The sequence below is a fragment of the Haliotis rubra genome, unplaced genomic scaffold, assembly GCF_003918875.1.
Source record: "Haliotis rubra isolate DU_JTF1 unplaced genomic scaffold, ASM391887v1 Scf57, whole genome shotgun sequence".
NCBI lineage: Eukaryota > Metazoa > Mollusca > Gastropoda > Lepetellida > Haliotidae > Haliotis > Haliotis rubra.
In genome coordinates, this window is record NW_025767268.1 from 1845503 (window position 1) to 1859458 (window position 13956).

At 38.9% G+C, this 13956-nt stretch overlaps 1 protein-coding gene across 5 annotated transcripts in view; it reads left to right on the forward strand.

The window, feature by feature from the left end:
• The window catches only part of LOC124254264 (TOX high mobility group box family member 3-like), a 145437-nt gene that overhangs the window by 117808 nt on the left and 13673 nt on the right, over positions 1-13956 (forward strand). The window lies entirely within an intron of this gene.

A 13956-nucleotide genomic window follows, 5' to 3' on the forward strand; every position in this document is an offset into this window, starting at 1 on the left:
GTGAAGCCCATTTCTGGTATCCTCTGCCCTGATATTGCTGGAATATTGCTAAAAGTGGCGTAAAACTAAACTCACTCACTCACTCACTTGTAATTCCACAGTTTAACATAGGTGTACGCATGTCGCAGTGCTACGAACGCTTTGTGGATTGGGACACTGCTCCGTTATTGCTAATAATTAATTAATGTTGGTATTTGAAATCCATGCACATACATGTATGAGATGATAGGGTCATGAATTAGACAGCATTCTTTATTGGACTTGCTTTAGCAGATTTAAATTTTCTGCTACCATGGAAACAACACTGCAACCTGATATGCTTCCAAAAACTAAAATTTAGCCATGGTATATGAGGGTTTATTGTGGGTGTAAGCGCTGTAATCAGAGGCAGCAGAAAGACATTAGTCAGTGCTGATGAGGGGAAGTGTTTGATACGTGAGACGAGTCTGATCAGATACATGGTGATGGCTTTAGGGCATAATTTCAACTGATGTGTCTTTGATATATCATATGTGATAAACTAATTTCAGCTCTTACAGGTTTGAGAGAGGTGCTGAGGACATGGATGATGCTGAACAACACGCTCAGCATGAGTGTATATCAGTGAACATATACTACTCAACTTTTAATAGGGACAATCAGATATGTGGTTCTGTTTAAATGTACACTTGATGTGTCATGAGAATGAGTTTTGTGTATCAGGGAAATATGTAAATATCAGGTTGAGTGATATGTTAAATGTTAAATAAAAGCTTGAGTAGACTCCTGCAGAGTTAGAAACTGAGTAAACTTCAGTTGTAATGAACTCAAGGGGACCACTAATTTCAGTTCTCTTAATCAAAATTGATAATATGCAATAATACTTCAGTGTACAACAGCAAGTTGCTGGGACCTAAAAAAAGTATGTTATATCCGTCATGTTGCTATAAGCATGTTTGTTATAAACATAGTTTACTATATATATAGTTTTGAATTGATACGTGTGCTGCGTAGATCATGCTGTTGATCACTGGATTGTCTGGTCCAGGCTCAATTATTTACAGACCAGCCGCCATATAGCTGGAATATTGCTGAGTGCGGCGTTGAACAACAAGCAAACCAATAAACCAACCTTCTAACTTTACTTTCAAACCCTTCCCATATTTCTGTCTGAATTGCAGCAAGAACTGATTTGAAACTATAAAGGGGACAAATCCTTAGTGTAGCTCACCTGGCTCTGATTTAAGCACTGGGTCCTGTTCCACAGTGTACATGTGATTGTAAGTCCTGGACGACGTTAACACAGACCCACAATATTCGTAGGGATGTGATTGTTTTGTTACAAGGTTCTTTGGCTCTTATTTTAAGAAAAATACCCGTCCTCTTGCAAGGGAAATCAATGGTCAAGATTTGCCATAATGTCTGTGTTTATCCAGATTTTATTCTTTGGGTTTGATTCAATGACTCATGTTGAACTTGTACCAGGTCAGAGGTGAAAGGTCAGGTAACTTGTGATCAGTGAAGCATGTCGTGGGCTGCTTCAAGAGTCAGTGCTTCAGGTCATCAGACAGGTGGAAACCTGCATCTCACAGGTACAGGTGCCTGAGTTACCTGTAATTAACCTGTATGCACAGGTAACTGTAGAACATCTGGACATCATCTGCTTTTGTTATTGATGAACCTGTTGATGTCCCGAGGCAATGTTAATACGGTTGGTGAATGGAGTATCATTTCACGAAATATTCTGGTTCAATAACTGGGCATTATGTACATATGTATTTGTGATGGGTATGATGTACAGAATGAGTTGGGTGGACCTGCATGAGTGAAATGATATATCATACTTTGAACAGAAGAAAATATCACACGCAGGGTTAACTTGTTGGCAGAGGGAAATAACACGTAGGGTTAACTGTTAGCAGAGGGAAAGAAATTAGTAGCAGGCCATCAACTGACCTTGACAAGAATGGATATATAGTAAATCTGGACCATCTCCCAGTTCTCGCGGGTTCGATCCCCGGCCACGTCGTACCAAAAGACGTTAAAAAATGGTACTTGTTGGTCCCTGCCTGGCGCTCGGCATTAATGGGTACAACAAGGACTGGTCGGCTCGGAGTCAGTATAATGTGTCTGAGTGGGGTATAATGTGTCTGAGTGGGGTATTCATGCTTCACTGCGGCATGGTATCTCAGTGGGCTAGCACTATAAAACCAGCTTCAGTCTGGGCTAGTACAAGCAGCCGCACACACACATACACACGTATGCATGTCGTCATATGAGCGAAATATTCTCAAGCACGACGTTAAACCCAATTTCACCTCACCTCACCTCAACTCAACTCAACTCAACTCAACTCAACCAGTTCTAGTGGATAGAGCATCTGGCAGTAAAACTCAAGAAGCTATCCAAATTCTCTATTTTGGAAAAACCAGGAACATATTTCAAATATGGTATTATTAGTGAAGATGCTGGAGCAGGTGGTTACCCTTGGTTACTTGGCGACCCATGGCATCATCCTAATTGTGTAGATTGATGCTTATGATGTCAATCATTGGATTTTTTAAAGCTTGAATATTTCAGTCATATCGATGGAATACTGCTGAGCATGTCATTGAACAAAAACCAAACCAAACAATAAGCTCTTGTCTATTGAAATGTTGAGTAAAATAATTTGGCTGATGAAGCCATGACACTTTATGATCACTGAGTGCTATCTTTTCTCCGTTTTGTTTGTCCTGTATATTCTGATCGCATTACTGCTTCTTTCTTTCAGACCATGTGTGAATCAGTCTTATGTATTAATTACATGGAAATTTCATGAGTGCTTTGTGCCAATGCATTCTGGGAAGGACTTCCTCTCTCTTATGGCTGATCTCACCTCAAATATTAGCTCAGTCCCTCGTATTACCAGTTCATGCCGTTATCTGTTCGCAGTGTTAGTTCTGATTATTTGGCTCTGCTCCCATGGCTAATTTGAAGGCATTGATTTAACCCTGCTAAAACTGATTACTTTTGACATTCCTTTTGCATGGCGATGTTTCATCTCCGAGATAAAGTAGCCTTCCGTTGTTGAAATGAGAAGAATGGGAGTTCATAAGATTCTCACAAAACGAGACGAGAATATAACATAGCATGGATGGACCTGAAAGAAAGTAATTGGTTGTGTTTTATTAATAAGAGTCTGCACCCTGAGGATGTTAGACTCTGAAGATTAATGGAGCTGGGTTTTTTCTGGTTTATGTGTACTGGGAATTATTTTGTAACTGTTTATTTAGTTCCGCTAGAAGCCATATTAGTTGTGTGAGTTTGTAGTAGATTCTTTGATCATTACAGAATTAAGAGAATAAAAGATGTTTACGCCCTGAATTTTCAAGATGGGATTTGATGACATTCAGTCTGTAACATGCGAGATCAAAAAGCTCTTTTAGTCTAATCCTATAATGAGTTGTAATAAAATGAGTAGTCAGTTTGCCTACTCTCTAACCCAGCTGCTATATTGTTTTAATACTACAAAAAACAGATCAAATCAAATCCATTCAGTCACACAAAATGTTTGCTGATATGAAGATTTTAGAATATAACAATCATTGGTTCAAATCCCGGTCTGACCTGGTTTATCAGCTCATGTTTGTGGGTTTCACCAAGGTTGAAAACGTCACTGTCCTGCATCCCTTCAGACTCTCCTCCCACGTCAACCTGACGTGCTGTGATGTAACTTCAACGATTGCCCTGATGTAAAATCATGATAAAACTTTAACAATGTTCAACTAGATGTTTACCCCACTCAATGTCTGGGGAATGTTTTCTGAAATATCTGATATTGTTCAATTAGGTATCCAGTTGCTGAGTGAGTGAGTGAGTGGGTGAGTGTGGTTTTACGCCGCTTTTAGCAATATTCCAGCAATATCACAGCAGAGGAAACCAGAAAAGGACTTCACACTGTGTACCCATTCGGGGAATCTAACCCTGTTTTCAGTGCGATGAGCGAATGCTTTAAACACTAGGCTATCCCGCCTCCTCCCAGTTGCAGAACATCATGTCTTTAATATGTCTTATGTCTCCCAACAATCATCTTGACCAGGCCGAATCCTCATTCATCCATCCCAGGCCGGCACTTCCAACATAAGTACATCGGGACTGAATGTCAGTAATTGCTATCTCATCAATTATACGGAAGTCAATAGAATATCGGCCAATCCAGCCTGACCTGTGGCGATCTTCATCACATCTTTACAACTCTTGTTCATTAATGACCATCAATTCATCATGATTGATATCATCTCCCAGGGGGCACTGCAGTCCATGGAATCGATACCCGCGTGTTAATAGGGCTACTATAAGCATTATGCCAGCAATATCTATGCATATTTGACGTAATTAGGTCCAGCTACAACCTTAATGACAAAAGGACGGAATGCCATTTGATAAGTTGGGGAATGTGGATGATGTGATGCCAATGTTTTATTGCCCTGACCTTTGTTTGGTAAATGGACGTAGCGGCCATTGGGGGATGACTGTGTCCATGGAGAATAGTTTTGTAAACACTGTATGACAGAGTTAATGCACATGGAATATATAAATGTGATAAATGTTTTCATTCCGTATGAATCATGTCCCAATTTTATCATTATCATGACTTCAATCACATTATCTTGCTGCTTCCCATGGAATATGTCAACATCATTCTGGTTCTTTAAACCAGAAATAAACCGTACCAGGTAGATAGTTAATGAACTTCATTCGAGTCTTTATATATTTTAAAGCAGAACTCCCTCCTTGCTATAGAATATATCAAGTCCATTTCTTCTACTCTCTGATGACTGGGAGATTACAAAACTGGCGTAATAGTCTATTTACTTAATTAAATATAAGTTTGCATATTTGCAAGATGTCCCTCAATGGTCATTTATACAAAGTACAGATCTTAGAATATAAAATAATTGGTAGATAAATACTAAATATTCTGCTGATTAAATAGTATTTGTAAGCATCTAAATTATATTACTTCAATTCATGTAGGAAAATGTTGTCGGCCTCATTCTCTAAAGTAATCTTAGCGCTAAGATTGATCATATGTCCTTCATTTTATAGTTGACTTACGGCAGTCTTAATGTTAAAATTGCTATGTGGAACAACACCTGTCCTTCGTAGATATATTGAACACAGAACTTCAATCATCATTATTTATATATTAACTGAAGATAAACAGTATCTGTACAAGATTACCGAGATTATTCCAAATGACATCTGTTCTGCCCACCAAGAACTGGACTTCCTATTTTTGTTATGGTGTTGATATGATGAATAATAACACTAATCAGCTTCCTGAGAGACTTCTGGGAATGAATTATCCTTGATCAATATGGCCACTCAGGGCTGCCATCTTGTTTGCCAAGATGGTCAGTTTCTTTTGTTCCTGCCGACTATTGAGTGTCCAGTCTGACCGATATGTGGTCAGCCACTCATCTTGGCCTGAACAGCACACACAAGACAGTTAACCGAGAGGAAATCAAAGCCTTGTTGCCTCTTTGTATTGATTGTCCTGATCAGACATGGAACTGATATGCATTTCCTTATTAATTATCCCGACTGTCAGCTGCCGGACGACAGCCGTTCAGCAGCCGTCTGTGGCAGAGAACTAGTTCAGGGCAGTCAGTTTATTGGAGGCTGTTAGTCCAGTGGATAAAGGGTTTGCTCCTCAGAACACAAGGGTTGGATTCCTGCAATAGAAACTGAGTGCTGTAAGCTTGTGGGTGGGTGAGATAGAATTGCTGAGATATTGGAAGCTGTTTTTTAAGCCAAACTCTGTCCATTACGCCCAAAGGTCAGTCACAATTATTGTAGCTGTTGTAATAATCGTTTGGTCAATGTATTTGGTGTGTTTCTGAAGAAAGTGTAGTTTATGTCTGTATGAAAACAGAAGCATCAATATAGTCAGGGTTGGAGTACTGAAATCTTCCCACAGTGTACTGAAATCTTGCAATAGAATGTACTGAGATTTTACCTCCAAGAGTACTGAGTGTATCTTGAAACAGGTTGTACTAAGACTTGCCACAGAATGTACTGAGATTTTACCTCCAAGAGTACTGAGTGTATCTTGAAACAGGTTGTACTAACACTTTGCCACAGAATGTACTGAGATTTTACCTCCAAGAGTACTGAGTGTATCTTGAAACAGGTTGTACTAACACTTTGCCACAGAATGTACTGAGATTTTACCTCCAAGAGTACTGAGTGTATCTTGAAACAGGTTGTACTAAGACTTGCCACAGAATGTACTGAGATTTTACCTCCAAGAGTACTGAGTGTATCTTGAAACAGATTGTACTAAGACTTGCCACAGAATGTACTGAGATTTTACCTCCAAGAGTACTGAGTGTATCTTGAAACAGATTGTACTAAGACTTGCCACAGAATGTACTGAGATTTTACCTCCAAGAGTACTGAGTGTATCTTGAAACAGGTTGTACTAAGACTTGCCACAGAATGTACTGAGATTTTACCTCCAAGAGTACTGAGTGTATCTTGAAACAGGTTGTACCTTGCCACAGAATGTACTGAGATTTTACCTCCAAGAGTACTGAGTGTATCTTGAAACAGATTGTACTAAGACTTGCCACAGAATGTACTGAGATTTTACCTCCAAGAGTACTGAGTGTATCTTGAAACAGGTTGTACTAAGACTTGCCACAGAATGTACTGAGATTTTACCTCCAAGAGTACTGAGTGTATCTTGAAACAGGTTGTACTAAGACTTGCCACAGAATGTACTGAGATTTTACCTCCAAGAGTACTGAGTGTATCTTGAAACAGGTTGTACTAAGACTTGCCACAGAATGTACTGAGCCATGGTACAACTGACTGGACTGTTTCTTAGCTGCTCTTTGATTTGTAGTGGATATGGAAAGCATCTTGTCTCTTTGACTATTTTATCTTTTAGATTCGTTCATTATTTCAAAAATCATACTTTTGAGTTAAAATAGCTTGCTATTCCATTCATACCTTTGAACCCTGGACACATGCAGTGTTCTCTTCTTGTCAGTGTTCTTGGAGTGCATTTTATACCTCATTAAATTAATCCTTCAGTACAATATTATTTTCGTTCTGTTTATATTTTCCCATGCAGAGAGTGGTCAGAAAAAGGGTGGCCTCTGGCATACAGTAGTAGATGAAAAGGAAATTCTAAACAAACACCATGTTTAATTCATTTTTAAGAAAAGGCTGATTAACAAATAGAGATGCTTGACTGACAGAAGAATACAGTATTAAACTCAAATTCAAAATAAATAGAAACACGATTATCCAAGTAAAACTGAAACACAGGAAAAGAAACATTTATATTTGTGGCCTTAATTTATATTGGTCTCAAGAGGTTATAAGTGTTTTCAAACACATTATTATTTGTATAAAGCCGGCATTGTGTGAATGTTTACTGAGGAAGTCCACGACATATGTCCAGTACAACAGACGTGATCACAAGTCTGTGTGAACTAATGTCCTGTTTATTTGACCACTGCAGGGTTCTGTATAACATCAGTCACAATCCAGTGACCGCACAGAGCCCAGTGACCCCAGGGTCACATCCAATTTGCCAAGGTTCTGTCAAGTAGGGCCATAAAACCATAGGCCTCTCTGGCCAATCACTGTCTCACTCCCTAACACAGCAAGCAGGCTCCATTTTTTAGAGGACCGAGGTGTTTAGTAATTAAGGGTAATGGGCCATTCTCTCTTTGGGTACTTTGATCTTCAAGATTGACATGTTTCTAAATATCTTTCAGTGTTTTGATTTAGTAGGCTATTACAGTTTTATGTGTATTCTCTTTTAGTTATTCTGACAGGAAAGAGCTGAAGACTCTTTAGTTGAAATAGTTTCAAGATGAAAACACTTTGATCTGTTGTTTTTTTCTCCCTTGTGATGAATGCAATTTAGGCCTATTTGTGTTGTATTAAAAATCATTTCTGTACTGTTATTTTTGTTTAAAGGATGTGTTTCTGCTACCTCTGTGGAATCGGTTTCAACAGTCGTCTTGCAGCAGATCAATAGCCTTGTTTCGGTTTTGTATGTTTTGTTTCTTGATGCCTCTGTTATCACAACAGTTGGAGGAGGAAACAACATGGGCTGAACGCAGACAATACCAGCTGATGATGCTTTTAGGGTCGATTTGTAAGATGGAAGGGCATTTTGAATGTTGACACTTCTTGGACTGCAAGTGTAATTTGTTTAATGAAATATGTTTGAATACTTCAAAGAAATATTGTTCAATGCTTAGCCGAGAAATGTTTTGCTTGAAGGAAATTCAATATTGGCAATGTTAAAAAATGTAAAAAACAAATTCTTCTGAATTAAGCATTGTGAAAGGTTGTAGCAGGAGTTTATTTGTAAAATGTTGTTACCAGAAGAACAAACACACTTAACAGTTTCAACTAATAGAACTTGTACATAAGTGGATGTATGTTGTGAAAAACAGCATATATGTGAGATTATCATGAAAACACAATCTTCATGTTTCACAATATTTGCAATATTCAAAGATAAATTATTTCAGTTAGTGGCTTAAATAATGCAGAAATGTGTCTAAATGTTCGCTACTTCCAAAGTTATTTATGCAAAATTTGGAGTAATATTATTATTGTGGCCAGGTTCCATGTATCCATATTCTGTGGTACTGATGTACCATCCGACAAATCATATTCATCATCACTGTGTATTGTATTGCAAATTTTTAGTACCATATTCACAATAATATCAGACTGTGGACTTTAAAAGTTGAAACCATGTAAGAGGTAATTGATTTTTGGTGATAAAGCTTACTGAACGTTTTTCAGTTTCTGTTATATATCCATATACATTTCCGAATTATGAAGACGTCATCATTACCTTCATCATTGCCTTCATCATTACCTTCATCATCATTACCGTCATCATTACCTTCATCATTGCCTTCATCATTACCTTCATCATTGCCTTCATCATTACCTTCATCATTACCTTCATCATTACCTTCATCATTGCCTTCATCATTACCTTCATCATTACCTTCATCATTGCCTTCATCATTGCCTTCATCATTACCTTCATCATTACTGACCTAAATAGAACAACTCTAGCAATAAACAGAATGGATTATCCAATCAGTCCGCAGGTAGTTTTTCGCTTGTGGCTTATGTAAAATAACAATCTATGGAGAATGCAAAACCCCTTTCACTGGCGTCAGACTGATTGGTGTCTGCCTGCCTGTGTCTATCCTGATACAAACCCTGTGAGCCGAATTTAACACAACAGAATGTGACCTCTGTGTTCCAGAATAGGACAGACTCATAATAAAAGGACATTATGCTTTCGTTCGGATTCTAAAAAGGAAGTTCACAGTTCTGTCTGTATTTGGCTTTGATGGTTTTTCTGCGGTTGTGATGAGCTGAGACATTGGTGTTTGTGTCTCAGACGGGTCTCTGGACCTCATGGAAGGATTAAATCAATGTAACAGTGTTTTGCTAAGAAAATCAATTTTGTGGAATTGGCTCTTACTTTGACTGACATGTGTCTAACAGGGAAACATTGCCTCGAACATTTCACAGGTTAGTGCAGCTCTTTCCCTGTCAGGAAGTCCTGTCAAGATCATTGAGACATTTTGACATCAAATTTTAGTTTTTTTATGTAAATGCTGAAATTTGAATCCCAAACACATGTACCATTGTTGATTGGAAAATCAGGAACATGCTTTTTGAGTGGTTCATGAAACAGAGTTGAAGTTAATTACATGACCCTTCGTCAGACCTCTTGTTCACAAGTGAAACTCAAACAGGATTATGTGTGGGTAGTTGCTCCAGATCCAAATATAGTTATTTTACAAAAGTCACCATTCTACATCAACATGGAACCTCTAAGCTGGAGAGTCACCATTACATCAATAGTATTAAAAGGTAAGAATTTATGGATGTCAATTTCTTTTTAATGAGGAACATGATGTTTTGGGGTATATACTTACTCCTGATAAAGTTTCAAAGTATATTCTTACTCCTTCATCATAACGTTTCAGAGTATATTCTTACTCCTGGTGGATATTCAGTTTCATCAGGAGTGAGAATATACTCCTAAATGCCGGTTCCTCATAATAAAGAAGTTCACGTCCATAAATTCTCACCGTTTATGTGTATCACTTCTAATTGCCATTCAAAGACATCAACACAATTCATCTTCTTAGTATCATTAGTGTTGAACAAGTGAAAGTGAGCGTTCATCATTTCAGCTTGGTGCTGCTCCAGAAGATCTGTTCTATTCAAGTTAAAGAAAACCCAGTCATACTGATGTTAATGTGTCACAGACGGTGACTAGGGCTGGGACGATACACTATGTCACGATACGATACGTAACGCGATATTTTACCTGCGATACAATGCGTATCACGATACATACACCTTGAAAGAATGACACGGCATGAAGATTTAAAATGATTTATTTCAAGGTATTTGTGGTTAACAGTAACACTATTGTAATAAACAAACAAGTAACTCCATCATACTTGCGGATTTTTCTCTGTTTTGAAAAAAAAGGTTGTGTATCGTTTTGTATTGATACACCAGTTCACGATACGATAGCTGTATCAAACTAAAATGTATCGTGATGTATCTGTGAATCGTCCCAGCCCTGTCGGTGACTACTGCAACACACATCTTTCCATTGTGGGCGCTCCTGTTTTGTGTACCATACATGGAACTTGATGATAATGTCATAAATATAAGTGTCTTGGAGACACAGTTATTATGTCACTTTATATTGTTGGGATATTCCGGAGGTTGATCATTTCCCACAATTCTCAATGTACGGAAACTACTTAAGACGTTATCAGAGAGTGTTGTTTTACGGCTGTCGTGCCACCTCTGTATTCATTTGATATTCTGTCAGAGCGGAAAGTTGGCAGTAATTGGTCAATAACATGCAAGGTGGGGATACGACCATCTGGTGTTAACGTGGCGTTGATGTGTTGACAACCACTAATTGTTCCATCTGTTCCGGAATGATGTAGCGCTTGCATTGGTACCTCTCACCGTAATGTCCATACATTTGCTGATTAAAACTTTGAACAGATGTATTATTTTTGGTTATGGTCTTTAATTAGGAGATAATTACAATAAATTGTGCATGTTTGTAGAGGGAAGTGTTTTTCAATGCATTAATCTTGATTTTTGAGTCCCATGGTGCTTTGTTAACTTTTACTGAAGTCGGATGTGAGATCAAAGATTAACTTGTTCTTCTTTTGATGTTCAATATTTTTAATTGATAAGGGGAGGGGCTGTCATTTATTGTTGGGAGGTGAATGGGATGAATGTAGTGCTTCACAGTCAGGGGAGTTGCTGGGGTAGTGGTTCACATTCAGGGAGCTGCTGGGGTAGTGGTTCACATTCAGGGGAGTTGCTGGGGTAGTGGTTCACATTCATGGGAGCTACTGGGGTAGTGGTTCACAGAGTGAGAGAATGGTTGGGGTACTGGTACACACTCGGGGGTCGGGATGGTGCGCTAGGGGTACTGCTTCACAGTCGGGAGTTACTGGGGTAGTGGTTCACAGAGTGAGAGAATGGTTGGGGTACTGGTTCACACTCGGGGGTGGGGATGGTGCGCTAGGGCTACTGCTTCACAGTCAGGGGAGTTACTGGGGTAGTGGTTCACAGAGAGAGAATGGTTGGGGTATTGGTTAAGTCAAGGATAGGGCTAGGGCTACTGGTTCACAGTCGGGGATGGGAGGGGCTAGAAGTCCTGGTTCACGGTCGGGGGAGGGGCTATGGGTACTGGTTCACAGTCAGGGTTGGGGTAGGGGTACTGGTTTGGGGGTAGGGTACTGGTTCACAGTCAGGGAAGGGGCAAGGGCTACCTGGTTCACGGGTCGGGAGGGGGGGGCTAGGGGTACTGGTTCACACTCAGGGTGGGGATGGTGCTAGGGGTACTGGTTCACAGTCAGGAGGAGGAGGGGTAGGGGTACAGTGTCAGCAGAGGGACATGGGTAGTGGTTCACAGAGTCAGGGGTGGGGTTGGAGATTCTGGTTCACAGAATCGGGGGAAGTGCTGACGATAGTAGTTCACAGAGTCGGAGGAGTGGCTGGGGGTACTTGCTAATTATGGGTATTGGTTCATAGTTACTTGCTCACAGATTCATGAAGGTTTATGAGTACTGATTCATTGTCGGGTAGGGGTCGGGTACAGGTTCATTGTCAAGGTAGGGGCTGTGTTTTGGTATACATTCGGGAAGAGCTGAGGTACTGGTTCACAACAAAGGAGGGCTTGGGTTAGTAATCGACAGTCAGGGGACGTTCAGCATGAGGGATCGGGAGAAGGATTGTGAATAAAATACACATTTAGTTGGAGAGGGCGATAACAATGGCCATTAATTTAAAGGTTAAAATATTAATAATATTTATGTGTTTTTCATGACAGCAATTTATTTTGTGCCAATTCTTATTCTTCGTGACGAGTCATGAGGCAGAATTGAAAAACGCTTTGGAAGGCTTGCAAAAATTAATTCACATATTAGAGCAGGTCATTTTTTTGTGTAGGCTCTCTTTAAAAAATGTCTTTGTACGGCTGAGGGCTGCTCAGTTGTATTATAGGAGTAGCATTGTCCTTCTCTTACATTGTTTTCATCAGTGGACATTTTGATGTCATCAGCCCGTTGATCACACTACTCGTTTAGCGGTAGCTATTTATCCAATTCACATCATCATCAACACTGAGTCCATGCTCCTGCTGGAACTGACAGCCATTCTTGCGTCACCGTATTTTGCCATTTCTCTGATCTATTTGCACATCACGATAATTGGGCAAGAAATGTTTTGATTTTGGTTTTAGCCTGATCAGTAACCAGCAGCCAGAAATGATGATTTTAATGGTTGGTTAGATTTGAATGACTTGTCGACAACCAATCTCTCGTTGATGAGATACTGCTTTTGTTCCCGGATATGTCGTACTACGCTCTGAGAGGGTTAGTCAGGCCCGGTTGAAAGGAAACACTTTGATGATGTTAATTTAGAGAAAGTGACGAATGACAAGCAAAGAGCGCTTCATTAATCACTAGTTGTAAAAATCTCGTCAGGTAGCATGGCTTTCAAAAGGCGTGTTATTACTGGCACAATTTATCACTCAGTTTCATCAGATTTTGGCATAAAAATTGCGCAAAAGTTTTATTTTGCCATCTTGATAGGCTTTTTTTAATTTCTAGCAATTTTCAGGATGTAATAAATCACAATAACATTTTGTAAATGGAGCATGAGTCGAGCCATAATATTCATATTAATTGAATAAGATTCCCTCTGCTATTGTATCGATTGCCTACAGCACAAAGGAGACGTAGCCCTTTATGAGCGGACATGTAATTAAGATTAATCAAAGTCCATTGTGAAAAGGTATTGATTTTTAGACATAAAACTTTATGGCATTTTAATATGTTAGATCCTCTGTGCGATATAGTTGGAAACCTGCTTGAGGATTAATGGCTGATTCTGCTAACATGACAAACGTGGACAATGAAACTCTTGCTTCATTTTGTTTAGACGTTTTAGTAATAATGATATTTATTAGGATAAGTATCTATTATTTTAAAGTATCCGGTGTTTTTCCAGAGAGACGTTGCCATAGCAATGGTTCAGTGCATTTTCCTTCTTCAATATTTGCTATCTGTTTCAAGAGTTTTATTGATAAAAAGAGCAAAGGTGTAATCAATAAGTTTTTCATTTTCTCGTATGAATCTGTAAAAATGTTTTTGAACTAATTTGTAAATTTTTCTAATAATTTACCTTGACATTGTTTTTTAAATCAATGACTCATTTGGGGGTTCGATGTTTTTGCCAGACTTATTTCAGAATTCAAGGAGGCTGAGTGAAAATATAAGGGATGATTCATTATGGTAGCGTGCCAGTATTTATGTTATTGATTGCAATTTTTTTGAAATTATTGTGGAATGGATTGAAAAAGTTCTGCATGACAGATGC